Source organism: Diadema antillarum, unplaced genomic scaffold (genome assembly GCF_040938485.1).
Source record: "Diadema antillarum isolate AM-2024a unplaced genomic scaffold, OU_Dant_1.0 seq00000693_RagTag, whole genome shotgun sequence".
Lineage (NCBI taxonomy): Eukaryota > Metazoa > Echinodermata > Echinoidea > Diadematoida > Diadematidae > Diadema > Diadema antillarum.
Genome location: NW_027271598.1, coordinates 4,030,107 through 4,044,236, shown reverse-complemented (window position 1 = coordinate 4,044,236; position 14,130 = coordinate 4,030,107). Strand labels below are relative to the sequence as shown.

The window sequence follows — 14,130 nt, the reverse complement described above, 5'->3', positions numbered from 1 at the left end:
ACATCTCAGCCATTATTTCACGACGGATTTTCATCAAAGAAACTTTGAATATCTCTAAAATGGCATGCTCTGTATGACATTTCAGAAGTGGTTTCTTAGCATTTCGCAAAAGGTCAAAAGTTATAATCCTCATCTCCATCAATATTATACCATCCCTGCAGAGGCGTATCTGGGGGGGGGGGCAAGGGGGGCACGTGCCCCGGGCGCCACTCCTTGGGGGCGCCAAAAACGAAAAAAAAAAAGGAAAAAAAAAGAAAAAGAAAAGAAGAAGAAGAAGAAAAAAAAACCTCTCCGGACGGGGGAGGGAGAATGGGGGGGGGGGGCAGAAAACCAAATCAAACAAGATTAAAACAAAATATGATGATGACGCGGACAAAATGACAATGTTTATTGTGTTGACACAAGAATTCCATGTTTTGTAAGCTGAAATACAAACCGTCAAAACAGACTCCATCGTCAGTGAATTTGTTCGTGAAGCAGGGAATATAGCGACCCTTGTATTGAGGTCGTGGTGGTTTTCTAGTTGTGGCAACTGAAACAAGAACGAAAATGTAAGAAAAAAAATCGTTAAAGTTGTATTCATTTCTCTAAGTAGATTCTGCTTTAAAAATGTGCACGTCACACAAGGCGTATCACAACAATTATGTTATATGATTGGTAACACCCCTCCCCCCCCCCCCCCCACCGCTGCAGCTTTTCCTGATGCATTATAAAACAATGGATATAAATCATTTACATTCTAAATTAATATTCATACAATGAAATCAAATTGCTGAAAGTGCAATGCCACTCCGTGTCCAAGTTGACATTAATATATATAGCATAAACTGAAATAACAGAACGGAAGACGTTTAATTAGACTCGGACATATAGAATAAGAAAGTTATGGGAGTTTCGAGTTTTTATGTTCATAGCAAATGAGCAGTGATATCGATGGAAACCACTTCTCCAAAGTAGAATATAGAAGATCTCTCTTGACTCTCAAGATTCTCTCATTGACCTTTAAAAAACGCTAAATTTCTATAACTGAAATTTCATTTCATTTATTTCCACTTTCATAATTGGTTTACAAACATTGCATAAAAAACAAACAGACAGACAAACAAACAAACAAAAATACATAGTGTCAAATATGATAGTGGCGGAATCATGAGAAGCACAAAGTAGGCTTATTGAAAATGATCCCTTAAGAAATATTGTGATGTAAATATATGTAATCATTTATAATCATTGGTTTGTAACTGAGTTGAAACAAACATGAATGCAAAATACGATAAGATTTACAACTTGAATCAATAAAAAAACGGATACGTGTAGATATGAAAGTAGAGAAGAAAAGAAGAAAACTCCATATTTAACTATTCCTCAGCTTGTAACTTAATTGCATCAAAAAGATGTTGTTTATACAATCTTTTAAATTGTCTTACGGTCTTACTGATCCTGAAAACTATATTTAAATTATTCCATAAAATAGTACCTTTGTAAAATATTGATGACTGCGTACAAGATGTGCGATTTAATGGGGGATGAATACTCTGAGCGTTTCTGGTATTATAATCATGAATTGAACTATTGAGAGTAAAATAATCAGAGAATACATCAGGGAGAAAACTATTATTAAGTTTAAACATGAATATTGCAGACTCTAATGAAATTAAATCTTGAATGGGTAATATTTGAGTTTCTAAAAACAGAGGTAAACTGGGGGAAGCATATGTTGAATTGGTTATTAAACGCACTCCCCGTTTTTGTAATTTATGTATTCGATCAATATTCTTATTAAACGTGAATCCCCATACAATATTGCAGTAATTAATATGTGGTGAAATCAAAGCATAATACAACATTTTAAGGACATTTCTAGGAAGATACTGTAATTTATACAAAACCCCTATGTTTCTTGATATAATACTGGCTATGTAATCAATATGATAATTCCAAGATAATCTTTCATCTATAATTACTCCTAAAAACTTTGTGCTTACAACTTTATCTATTTTCATATTCTTAAAATACAATTGCAAATTGTGGTCTGTTATAATTCGCATACCAAATAAAATATAATGAGTTTTATCTATATTCAAAATCAACTTATTGGCTTCCATCCAATCACTAATATTACACAATTGTCTATTAACAATATCAAACAATTTACATGGATCTGAGCCTTTACAAAATACACTGGTATCATCAGCAAATAAAACATAACTTAAATGTTGAGTTGATAAAGGTAAATCATTTATATATATAAGAAAAAGAAGAGGACCTAAAATCGATCCTTGTGGAACACCACAATTAATTGATCTGATGTCAGATTCAATTTCATTAACTACAGTCAACTGTTGACGATCTTTAAGGTAACTACTTAAAAGTTTGAATGGGGGGCCACGTATACCATAATAATATAATTTTTGTAATAAAATGAAATGATCTATAACATCAAAAGCCTTAGTAAGGTCAAGAAATATTGTTACAGCATATTCTTTATTATCAATAGCATCATTTATTTTTTTCACAAGATCTAATATTGCTGTGGCTGTTGTATGACCCCTTCTAAATCCAAACTGACTTTTTATCAAAATACTTTGTTTATCTATAAACTCAATTAATCTATTAAATATACATTTCTCTAATATCTTTGAAAATATAGTTAACACCGATATTGGTCTGTAATTATTAATATCATTACGGTTACCCTTTTTATGAATAGGTGTTACACGTGCAATTTTCATTTTTGATGGAAAAAAACCAACAGACATACAGTCATTGAAAAGAAAACTTAATGGTTCACATATAACAGAAATTGCAAACTTTATTACTTTTATATCTATACCATCTACACCTGAACTTACATTACTTTTCATTTCCTCTACAATCGTTATTATTTCTTTTTTTGATATTGGCTTACAAAATATACTATTTTTGTTAGGAGATTTCAAATATTTATCATATGAATTTTCATTTCTGTTATCATTACAGATCTGTAGTTTCTCCCCAATACTAACAAAAAAATCATTAAAACAATCAGCTATATTTTTATTATTTGTTATTTTTTCATTCCCAATCTCAAGACATTCTATTAAACTACTTTTAATATTTCTTGTACCTTTTAAAAGATTATTGATAATTTTCCATGTTGATTTAATATCATTTTTCACTTGATAAAATTTTTCATTGAAATATTTCTTTTTTGCTTGTCTTAATCGAAATGTAACATAATTTCGAAATTTATTATACACCTCTTTTCTATAAAGGGTTGGTTTCTTAACATATTTTTTATACATACTTAATTTTTTACGACAAAGCTTAATCAAATCCTTAGTCAACCATGGATTCTTATTCTTCTTCTTAAAATCATATGAATTATAAGGAAAACATTCATCATAAATATGTTTGAATACTTGCAAAAAACTATTATACTTGAAATCAACACTTCCTACACCAATGTAATTTTCCCATTCAACATTTTTCAATGTGTTAAAAAAAGCAATCATATTTGACTGAGTAATATTACGTTTTACATAAATGGGAGGTGATTTGTTTGTACAATGGGCAATGGATGAAGACATACAAAAAATTGGCAGGTGATCACTTACATCACTAATCAAAATTCCTGAGTGAGTACAAATATTGACATTTGTAAATATATTGTCCAACAAAGTGGCAGAGGTTGCAGTTATCCGAGTGGGACTGCTAATCAAAGGTTCCAAATAAAATCCATACAAAATATCCATAAATAAATCAATTTTGGAATTTAAACCTATTTTCACTAAATCTAAATTCAAATCACCCATTATGAAACAATTATATACACGCGGATTTACCTTATGTAAAAAATTTGCAAATTCATTCAAAAAAGTATCAATATTACAATTCGGGGGACGATATACCACACCAACAATTGTTTTTTTACATTTAGTGTTGTTATTTACTAACTCAACAAAAATACTTTCAAATGACTCAGATATAACTGTCAACTCTTGTCTAATAAATACATGTAAGGAATTATGAACATATACACCTGTTCCACCACCTCGTTTGTTAATTCTATTATTACAAAATAAATTATATTCATTTAAATTATAAGCTTCAACTGAAGAAGATTCATTTAGCCAAGTTTCAGTAAGTCCTATTACCTTAAAATGATGATCAATAGTGCTTATATACATATTCAAATTATCGAAATTTTTCGACAAACTTCTACAATTAAAGTGAACTAACGAAAATGAATCAGAAAACTTGGTATCTTTATATTTTGAGTTAAAGGCGGGCACATCAAAATAAGATTCAGGTAAGTTTTGTTCGTCATGAATCATATCATACATATACATATTTTTCATATAAGAATATACAACAGAAAGACAAAATATTCACATTATTGAACACAAGCAATTTGACATAGCTGTTGGAGTTTCGAGAGGCAGGAATAGAACAGAAGATATTGGAGACAAGGTAATGAATAGTAAAATACTGGTACATCGTGAAGTACATGACATGTAATAATGAACACAATTTATGACATACAAATTCTATAATCTTGATTGCAGTGAAATGATAAGAAGAATAACATAAGTCGGAGTAGAGGATTGTATTTGACATGCATACTTATATAGACAGTAGTAAACAGGTAAGTATACATCGTATTTAAGTAATCAAAAGTATATCATTGTAAGAGGGATTAAGTGTTACTACGAAGCAGCTTCATTCAACTATTATTGTCAATGTAATTTCTTGATGTCTTCTTCGCAGGTGATCAGTTTTGTGGCTGTCTTGCCACCTGAGGCACTGATGAGGGCAATTATCCGTCCATCAGAGGACCAGGCAGCTGTGATGTTCTTTGAAGCACGAGCCAGTGACAGCAGTCTTTGATTTCTTTTTGTCAGGTCTTCTGCGATGACAATCCCTGATCCCTTGAGCTTTCTACGATTGGTGATGATTTCTTTTCTCTTTCTGTAGCTGTTTAACTTCACGATGATCGGTCGAGGACGGGCTTTCTGTGAGGATGAGCGACTAGACTGTGAGGCAGACTCGTGAGTGCCTCCAGTGCGATGGGATCTGTCGATATCTTTCACTGGATCCAGGGACACGCCCAGCTTGGACTGGATGACCTCGGTGACCAGCGTGTCGGTATTCTCTCCTTTCTTTTCTTCCAGGCCAAAGATCCGGAGACATGATCGTCGTGAGTATTGTTCCAGGCTGTCTACTGTGTGCTCCAATCTGCTGATGTTTTGTTCCTGGTGAAGGACCTTTTCGCCAAGCCTTTTAACCTCTCTATCCTTCTCTTCCAGGTCTCTTTTCAGATCGAAGACTTCCCCTTGCACTTGTTCGAGGAGCTCATTGAGTTTCTTCTCAATCGCATTGCCAACAATGCTCTCCAGCAAGTGAATGAACTCTTCATTCTTCACCAGATCAGCCATCACTTGAGTAGCGATAGCAGCTGATTGTCTTGTGGTGGTACTTGTTGAAGCTTCAGTAGGCATAGTGAATGAGAAGAGTAGCAACCAGGTACACAATAATAGAAGGAAATGAGGGTGTGCCTCTAAGTCTGGTATTCACAGGTGATCAAGAGAAAAGGTCTGCTTCTAATGTTACAGTTTCAAAAGGTCAAATTCTGGCTGAGCCCCATAGACTAGAGTGTGCACAAGATACATCTCAGAGTTGAACACGTGGGACTAACCGAGTAATGGTGTATCAAAACTTACTTGAGAGTCACATTTCCAATCCACTTTTACTCCATGTTCCAGAAATATCACAGATTCATTTTTGTCCAAGTAGGCTGACAACTGTTCCAGAGAAGTTGCTGAATATGTGGAGTCAGTGATGTCGAGTGACCAAGGATATAATACGGAGTAATTTGACAGCAACTTTGAGGCCAACTTAGCAACTTAGCAACTATGAGTGGAAACATTTGATATATGAACCACGAAAGTGTGATTTATGTCCTGCACACCGTAAGTTATCATTGCTAAGTTACTTTAACCTTCTAACAATGATTTCTGTTGCTAATTTCGTTGTACAGCTGCCAAAATATCGATCACATCAATTACATTTCGTCAATCAAGCTGTAAAAAAAAAGGGGGGGGTCGTAAGGCGGTGATACAATATTATTTACCACCACTTCCCCTGTATACCTTGCATTTGCTTTATAATTTTCTTCCATTCTCTATTTTGTTTAAGTTAACTTTAATCATGGATGTCAACTTGAACGTCAAGTGGTGCACTTTGAGATCTCACATTCAAGTATTTTTCATTATACTTTCGACGCCTGGTGAACCAACAGGATGAAAAAGACCAGATTATGATGCACAAGACATGAAACAACATCATGTCAATAAACAAGTGGGAAATTAAAATGAATCACCGATAGATTAAAATATCGTTATGATTCATCATCTGCGGAAGATTTGAATGTATTGAATGTTTTAATTTAAAAAAACACGCAGGGACGGAGCTGCAATGCTTAAAGTCTATAAGGTTCAGCAGAAAAACAAAACAAAACAAAACAAAACAAAACCTGAACCGATATCTTGACCAAAAATATTTGACGACTCACATCAGAACGGGATTCTTTTATAATTATAAAGTATTCTATAGATATAGGATCTTTTCTTTCATCTTTGACTGAGCATAACTTTAAGCATCACAATCATAATCTATCAATGGTATTTTCTTCATAATAGCAATTATGAAATAAATATTGATCATATCTATTGATGACGATAGATTGCAAGATTGAACGTAGAAGGATCCAATGATTATCAAAAGATGTAGATAGACCATGCATTCTCTACTCAATTTGATACTGAAAACACTTTCAGTACAAACAATCATGGTTGATAATCGGTCAGTTCGTCGTCAAGTATTTCTCTCCTCTGTTTCCATGGAGACAAAAGAGTGATACAAGTATCAAATAGAGTGCAGCAACTGATCTCAAGTATACCACGAACAGACCCATGGGCTATATTGATAATAAAAGATATTATAATTACGAAGTGTATGTGGGTTTTTCTGTGTTATGTTTTTATTTCCTGTTGACTTAGAGATTCAAATAGGATAAAATATTATGTGATGATCGCAATATCGACACATAATTTAGCACTGATCATTCTAAACACACACACACACACACACACACACACGCACACACACAGTGACACACACACACACAGTGACACACAAACATATTCCGCTTGCAAATGAAGAGGAATTATTTTGCATTTCTCTCTCCCTTTCACCTCTTTTGAGTCTTCTCTCTGATAATGCGGTTTCTTCTTCCATAGATATTTCCTTTTCACGATCTCCTCCCTCACTGCACGCCGTTTTGATTTTACATGAGCATGAAAGATTTTACAATGATCACTTGCCTGTTTCACAAAAGCGTCCAATCCATTCTTGTGTGCAGAAACATCTGTAGTACACCAAGCTGCTGAACTTTTCGTAACACGTACCGCCGTTCTGGCATGGATTCGAGTCGCAGGGGTGTTCTGGGACTGGGGAACCCGATGGTTGGAGATAGAAAAAAAATAGATAGATTGATTGATTGATAGATAACTAGATACCAGCTAGTTAGTTAGATAGATAGATAGATAGATAGAGAGATAGATAGATAGATAGATAGATAGATAGATAGATAGATAGATAGATAGACAGAAATATAGATAGAAAGGTATAGATAGATAGATAGATAGATAGAAAGGTATAGATAGATAGATAGATAAAGGTTTCCATCACAGAGATGTAAATGAAGGCATTGAAAACGTGTACGGTGTCATGTAATGATGATTTTCTGCAGCATCTCACGTGACCAATCCCAATGACGAAACAAAGGGTTACAGCTGGGAGTGCTACCTCTGTGCATGGAAGATTTGCCAATACTAAAATAATGCATTGTTGTGATGCTAGCTTCTACGCTGTTTTCTCGTTGCATGATGGTGGCGATAGACGTGGCTCTTTGAATTCATAATTATAGTGCGTGTATTTCTTTTTATACAACACCTAAAAAGAATGTAGTTATCCGATAGGTTGATTGCCCATCACTTGACATTCAGTTCATGGTCTTTTCTCGTGCAATGGACCAAGATTTCGCACTCGGTGAAAGATGAGGCGCACTATTCAACTCGGCTTCGCCTCGTTGAATAGAGCGCCTCTATCTTTCACCTCGTGCGATATCTTGCACCATCGCACTCGTGACCATAAGCGAAAGCATCCTGCCAATATGCATGAGCCTGGAATATAATTTCGTTGCAGAGTGTTGCTGTATATGCCTCTCGTTTACAACATTAATGGAATAAATAGCAGTAAACTGTGCTGCCATCTCAAGTACATGTATTAACCCTTACATGTATTAACCCTTACATGTATCCTCTAACCAAGTTATCAATCCTGTGTGTATGTATGCACCACAATGCCATGCAAATCCCTCTACGTCTAAATATTTTGATAACTTTTCATCGTAGGAAGATGTACGTCAAAATTACGCATTTGCGTTAAAGCGTTTTTCTTGTTTAATTGAGTTACCCCCGCAAGTCTTTTCATCTTCTTCTATTTCTTCTCCGACCGGACACATGTCTGTCAGATCAGCGAGGTCGTTGTCTTCATTCACGGCATCAACGCAGTCGATGACGCTGACAATACCGCACCACAGGAGGGCGCATGTCAAAATTGTTATCCGCATCTTTCTATGGTACCACGGCGCCTCTCTTGTAGTCCTGATGTTCTTGTGTGAAAATGTGGGCAAGGCCGACCTGCAAATCAAGATTATGTTTTTATTACAAATTAAAGGACATGGATATTCATTATCCCAAACTTCTGTGATAGAATACAGGAAGAAAAAGAACAAAACACCCTCACAAATGTTTTTTTTTCTTTCTTATCTCAATGATATTCTTTAAATGCTGTGTATGCTATATTGACTAAAATTAGTATGCAATATTCCGGAGTCCAACAATCTGTATTGACTTGTTTCAAAACATAGTTTAAAAAGTACCCCCCCCCCAAAAAAAAAAAAAAACAAACAAACAAACAAACAACAACAACAACAACAACAACAACAACAACAACAAACAGTATTAACAGGTACTCAGTGCTTAAAGGAAATGATGGCTTAAACAAATTTCTGATCGCGGAATTATCTTTGGTGATCCTGTCATATAGAGGCAAAGATAATATATATGCAAACAATATATAGACATAGTGGACAAAGATATTATGAAAGAACCACGTAGACATGCACAGTCATAATTGAACAAGACAATATGAGCATAACATGAATTATTGTGTTCTCCTCTGCACGTGATACAAATACAGGAACTCTTTCTTCCCTCGAACCACAAGGACATGGAATAGCTCAAAGTGTAATCTCTCAAGTTAACTCAGCCGCCTTTAAGACTGTTGCTTCAAAATATGTTTTCCCAAGGAGTCCACCCTCTAGGATCTGCCGCCACCTCCAGTTTAAACTCTGCTCGGGGTCTTTTGGAGGATCACTACCAAGTACCACGTACCATTCCATACGGTCCACCAACCGTGATACCGGCTGACGAATGGCGCCCATAGAGAGGGGCTCAAGGTATCCAGCCTGGTGAACAGATGGATGACGGGTGTATTGTGTATAATAATTAACTTATTGAACCATGTGATAACTTTTTTCTCTTTTCGTCATCGATAGTAAAAATTCGAGAAATCATAACAAAATTATTATATAATTGGACATAACCACACGATGAAACATATTCTGACTATATACTTACTGCAAACCTGGTTCCAGAGTGACTGAAGCTTGTCTTTGCTGCCGATGACCTCACAGAATGTACACTCTCCTTAGCTTTCTCTTTCGATTATGTTACAGTAATAGGTGGCAACAATTTTGACTGTCCCCCGGAGTCTTGGTATACTGCCTATAATCATTTGATCTAGAACGGTAATGTGTTGTAATATACAAGCGTCTCTCCCAGGGCAATATGTCCGGCAGATTCAGATTGTTACACTGCAATGTGTTGGTGCACCAAAAGAGACTGTTCCTCATGCATGTGCAACCAACAGAAAACAGACTGGCGTAGCAAAAGTGAAGGCTCTGATTTCTCTGAAGCGTATCAATTGTGCTCTCGCTTTGTCGAAAAAAAAAGGAAAATCAGCCCTCGGGCTCACGGTTCAGTAAATCACAACGCAAAGCTTCTTTCAGCCAAGCAACCAAACTGGCCAGGGTCCTAGGAAATAATAAAGGGAAGCTGACATGGTCGGAGACGATACGCACCAACGGACAAAACGATAAACCGTGCGGTTTAGGGAATGTGTGGTCGTGTGACTATAGGGCCCATTCAACGTCGCAGCTAAACTCGACATAGGATATCCATAATTCCACTGATCCATAGTATTTTAATCCTGTCTCAACCAATCAGTTTGTAACAAGTGTCGATCACCGGAAGCTGAAGAATAGCAGAAGAGCCCCCTTATAGTTTTCAGTGCTATCATGACCGTGTTGAAGCTCATTTGAAAGAGTCTATACCTAACACTGCCTATCAAATTGTCCTTGTGACGTGTCTGTAGTTTACCCTTCTCTCTTGATGCCTGTCTATCTACTTATATTATCATGTCAGCATGTTAATTATAATTGTATACTCTCTGACTCTCAAGGCAGAGAATCCCCTCCCTCTATGCCTTCACTCCCTCTCTCTCCTTCCCCTCCCCCACCCCGATTGTAATTTTGTATTTATGCTGGTACTTCATTCCGGGAAGGGAAGCCACATCGTATTCAAGTGGCCTTAAAGGTTGTAGTTATGAAATAATCGACACACAAAAAAAAAAACATTGATGACATCCTCAACACTACTGTCCATTTGTATGTTTGCGGAAAAAAACGTAATAAAGTTTACAGTTCCATAAATCTCTTCTTTGTATACGAAACTTTTATCATTCTGTTCTACTGATTTTTACTCTATCACATGCACTACAAACATAGCAACAACCTATGAAACTGCTCTTTAAACTGTACTGAAACTGGTAAATGTACAGCAATCATTTTTGTTGTTGTTTTTTAATTTCATTCTATAAGGCATATTTAATGTACTAAGAATAAACCTGGAAATAAAAAGACAAAAATAGAAAACGTCTTCAGATTATAATCGGATACCCATGATGATTGTTTATTCGCCCACAAGCTTTTGTTCGATCAATATAGACATTATATATTAATATATGCGGAATATTTTGATAATGTACATAACGATAAAACTTCGTTTCTAGAGGTCAGACCAACTCTCTGAATGTTTTCGATGAAAGGAACGCGTTGACTTAGGTATCTTGGAAAGGATCTTTGACACAGATACTTAAAACACAACTTAAAGGAGAGTGAAATAATTGGGGGATGCAACAATATTAGTAGCACACATCAGCGAAGTTTGAGGAAAATCGGGCAGGGCGCTTAAAAGGTTATGCATTTGTTAAGTTTTGGTGCAGCCATATAATAGCTGGAAGAAAAAGTCAACAACACTTTGTGACATCACGTAGGTATATTTAAGAACGATATAAAGATATTATTAAGAAATGCAACATATATTCACTTTTCGATAGTAAATATTTATCAGCAATTGACTTTATACACCTTTCAGAAAGCAGTGGAATCACTGCTAATAATAATCTATAATATGCCAGTAATTATAATCGAGGGACTGCAATATTGTGTACTTTTCTTAAAAATGAAATTTTCGAGGAATTATCTAAGATTTTCTTGAAATAGTTGTCCATACATGGCATCACGGTTATTGTAGTCAATCCTCAAATCCACTGATGGCTGCCCAGTCACTATAACGTCTTGAAGGACTGATTGAACGGTATCCCGTCTCTTTCTTTTTACCGAGTGCGAAATCTTGGTCCATTGCACGGGTATGTACTATATATTTTAACTGAATGTCAACTGATAGGCATTCAACCAATCGGATAACTACATTCTTCTTAGGTGTTGTATAAAAACAAATGCATGCACTATAATTATGAATTCAAAGAAAACAATAGGATCACGTCTATTGTCACCATCATGCAACGAGAAAACAGCGTTGAAGATAGCATCACAACGATGCATTTTCTAAACAGATGGATGATCCGCTTTTCGTCAAACTTTGCTGATGTGTCCTAATAATTCCATGCATTCACTCAATTCACTTGATTATTTGGGTTTCATTCCACTTTAATCACGTTACGTGTAATCCACATGCTTAGACAAAAAGGACTGTATGCAGACTTATGCTTGAATTTACACTGAATTTCGTATTTTCATCATTTCTTTAAGTAGGCCTATATATACTTTGATAAACAGGGTTGGTTTTGTGTCTCTTTTTTCCCCTCAATTGTAAGGTATCTTTGTATTGTATGTATCTTTGTGTATGTTAGAGAGTGTGTATTTGAATAGTTAAGAGAAAGAAAAAAAAAAAGACATATCCATTTTAAAAGTAACTTTTTGTTTACTTGTTTCCCGCGTAGAGGAACTGCAATGACAACAATGATGACAATATTATTATAAAGACATTGGGTATAGACATTGACCCTGGATCTCGTTTGCAAGACATAAACCTCCTTTACTACTAGGCAACTAGGAGCTACTTGAGTATGTCACAGTGCTCTCACACCGAATTTACATTTTACCATACATTTATAGAAATCACAGAAACACACACAAACACAAACACAAACACACACACAAACAGCCAATCTCAATAGCAAACTGACTTTCTTGGAAAATGTTTTGTTAGGGGGAGTCTGGGTTTTCTTTTCCATGAATTTGTGACTGCCATCTACGTCCAGTGTTGTAGACTACCACCACCTACGTGATTTCATTTCGCTGCTGCTTGAATTGCATCGACAGACACGCAAAAGTTGACGATCCAGCTGTGAGCAGCAGATATAGATATCCACGGGTAAATTTCTTCCGGTTTCTGCGAAATGTACACACAGCGATCAGTCCTCATGCCGAACACGGAAATGACTGGAAATAAGCGGTAATCTCCATTATGATAATACTTTCTGCAGCGTATCATCACAGGTAAGTTGCTCGTCCGATATCGTTGTATGTCTGATTTCGTATTTTTGGTGTTATCCCAGTGTTGGACTCTAAAATCAACTACTTTTGGTCGTCAGGTATCGTGGTATAAATTTCAAGCGGGGATGGTTATTGCAGCGAGTTTCATGCCTGGAACTCAGGCGTGGAGTTTGTGTACTGTCCGCTGGCACGTAACTGGTGCTGCCTGCTGGTGAGGATACTAGTAATACATGTTGCGTTGTGCACTGCATGCACGGCACTGCATCACATTGCCGCCGGCTGCTACTGTTGCAAGTGTTGGTACATCACCTCTCTTGGTTTGACGCCCTTGCGTCAAACTGTCTGCAACAAGATTTACATGCACCTTCACACTACTGCAGTTGACGTTATATTTGGGATCTGGGAGGGAGCAAACCCCACATTAAAAAAAAAAAAAGATTAAAGACACATAAAGTTTACACCTTTTTGTTTGAGGCAACTAACACTAACAACACTCACAGTTGAGGTGTAGGCCCTGCTATATAAAACTACTAACTTGACTGGGCAGTCGCGACTCATCAGTGCTCATACTATACTATCGATAGATTAGACTAGGTAGTAGTAGGGCCTAGGGGCTCTTAGATCATTAGAGCTTTCTACTTTTCATTTTCGAGTTCACATAATGCTTACAAGTTAGACTTAGATTTCATCCCACACACAAGTATGGGTTATTTTAGGATTTTTCAGGCTGATGATGTCTTACTCTTTTAGGGTATAAGACTGTGATTGAGTGTAGTTTGAATGATTTTAAAATGTGTTATTTAAGGCCAGATGTATTTCTCACACCTCATCATCATAATCATACTTCAATTCATGTATCATAGACCAAGGAATCTGCATTACAATTTACAATTAATACAAGAGTAATACTAGTTTGGTGGCCTGTTGTTAAATGTGTGGATGGTCATAATTACTGCTGGCCCTCTGCCCCTTAAAAGGGCCACCAAACTACAGCACAGGCAGATTTATGAGTATACTAATCAATATGAATGATCATTGCTCTTTGCATAGTTCTCAGATGTATCCAGAATACTTGTCACGGATACTCAGAAATTTTGTGTGTT

General features: G+C 36.0%; 1 protein-coding gene across 2 annotated transcripts in view; it reads left to right on the top strand.

The window, feature by feature from the left end:
- The first annotated feature begins 12,939 nt into the window (after window positions 1–12,939).
- LOC139737422 (tyrosine-protein kinase TXK-like) overlaps window positions 12,940–14,130 on the top strand; it is a 76,236-nt gene continuing 75,045 nt past the window's right edge. The window contains exon 1 of one of the 2 annotated variants that reach the window (XM_071648096.1): window positions 12,940–13,030. The gene's annotated coding sequence lies outside the window, so the exon portion shown is untranslated. The remainder of the gene's footprint in view (window positions 13,031–14,130) is intronic. The other variant, XM_071648097.1, reaches the window with a different exon arrangement.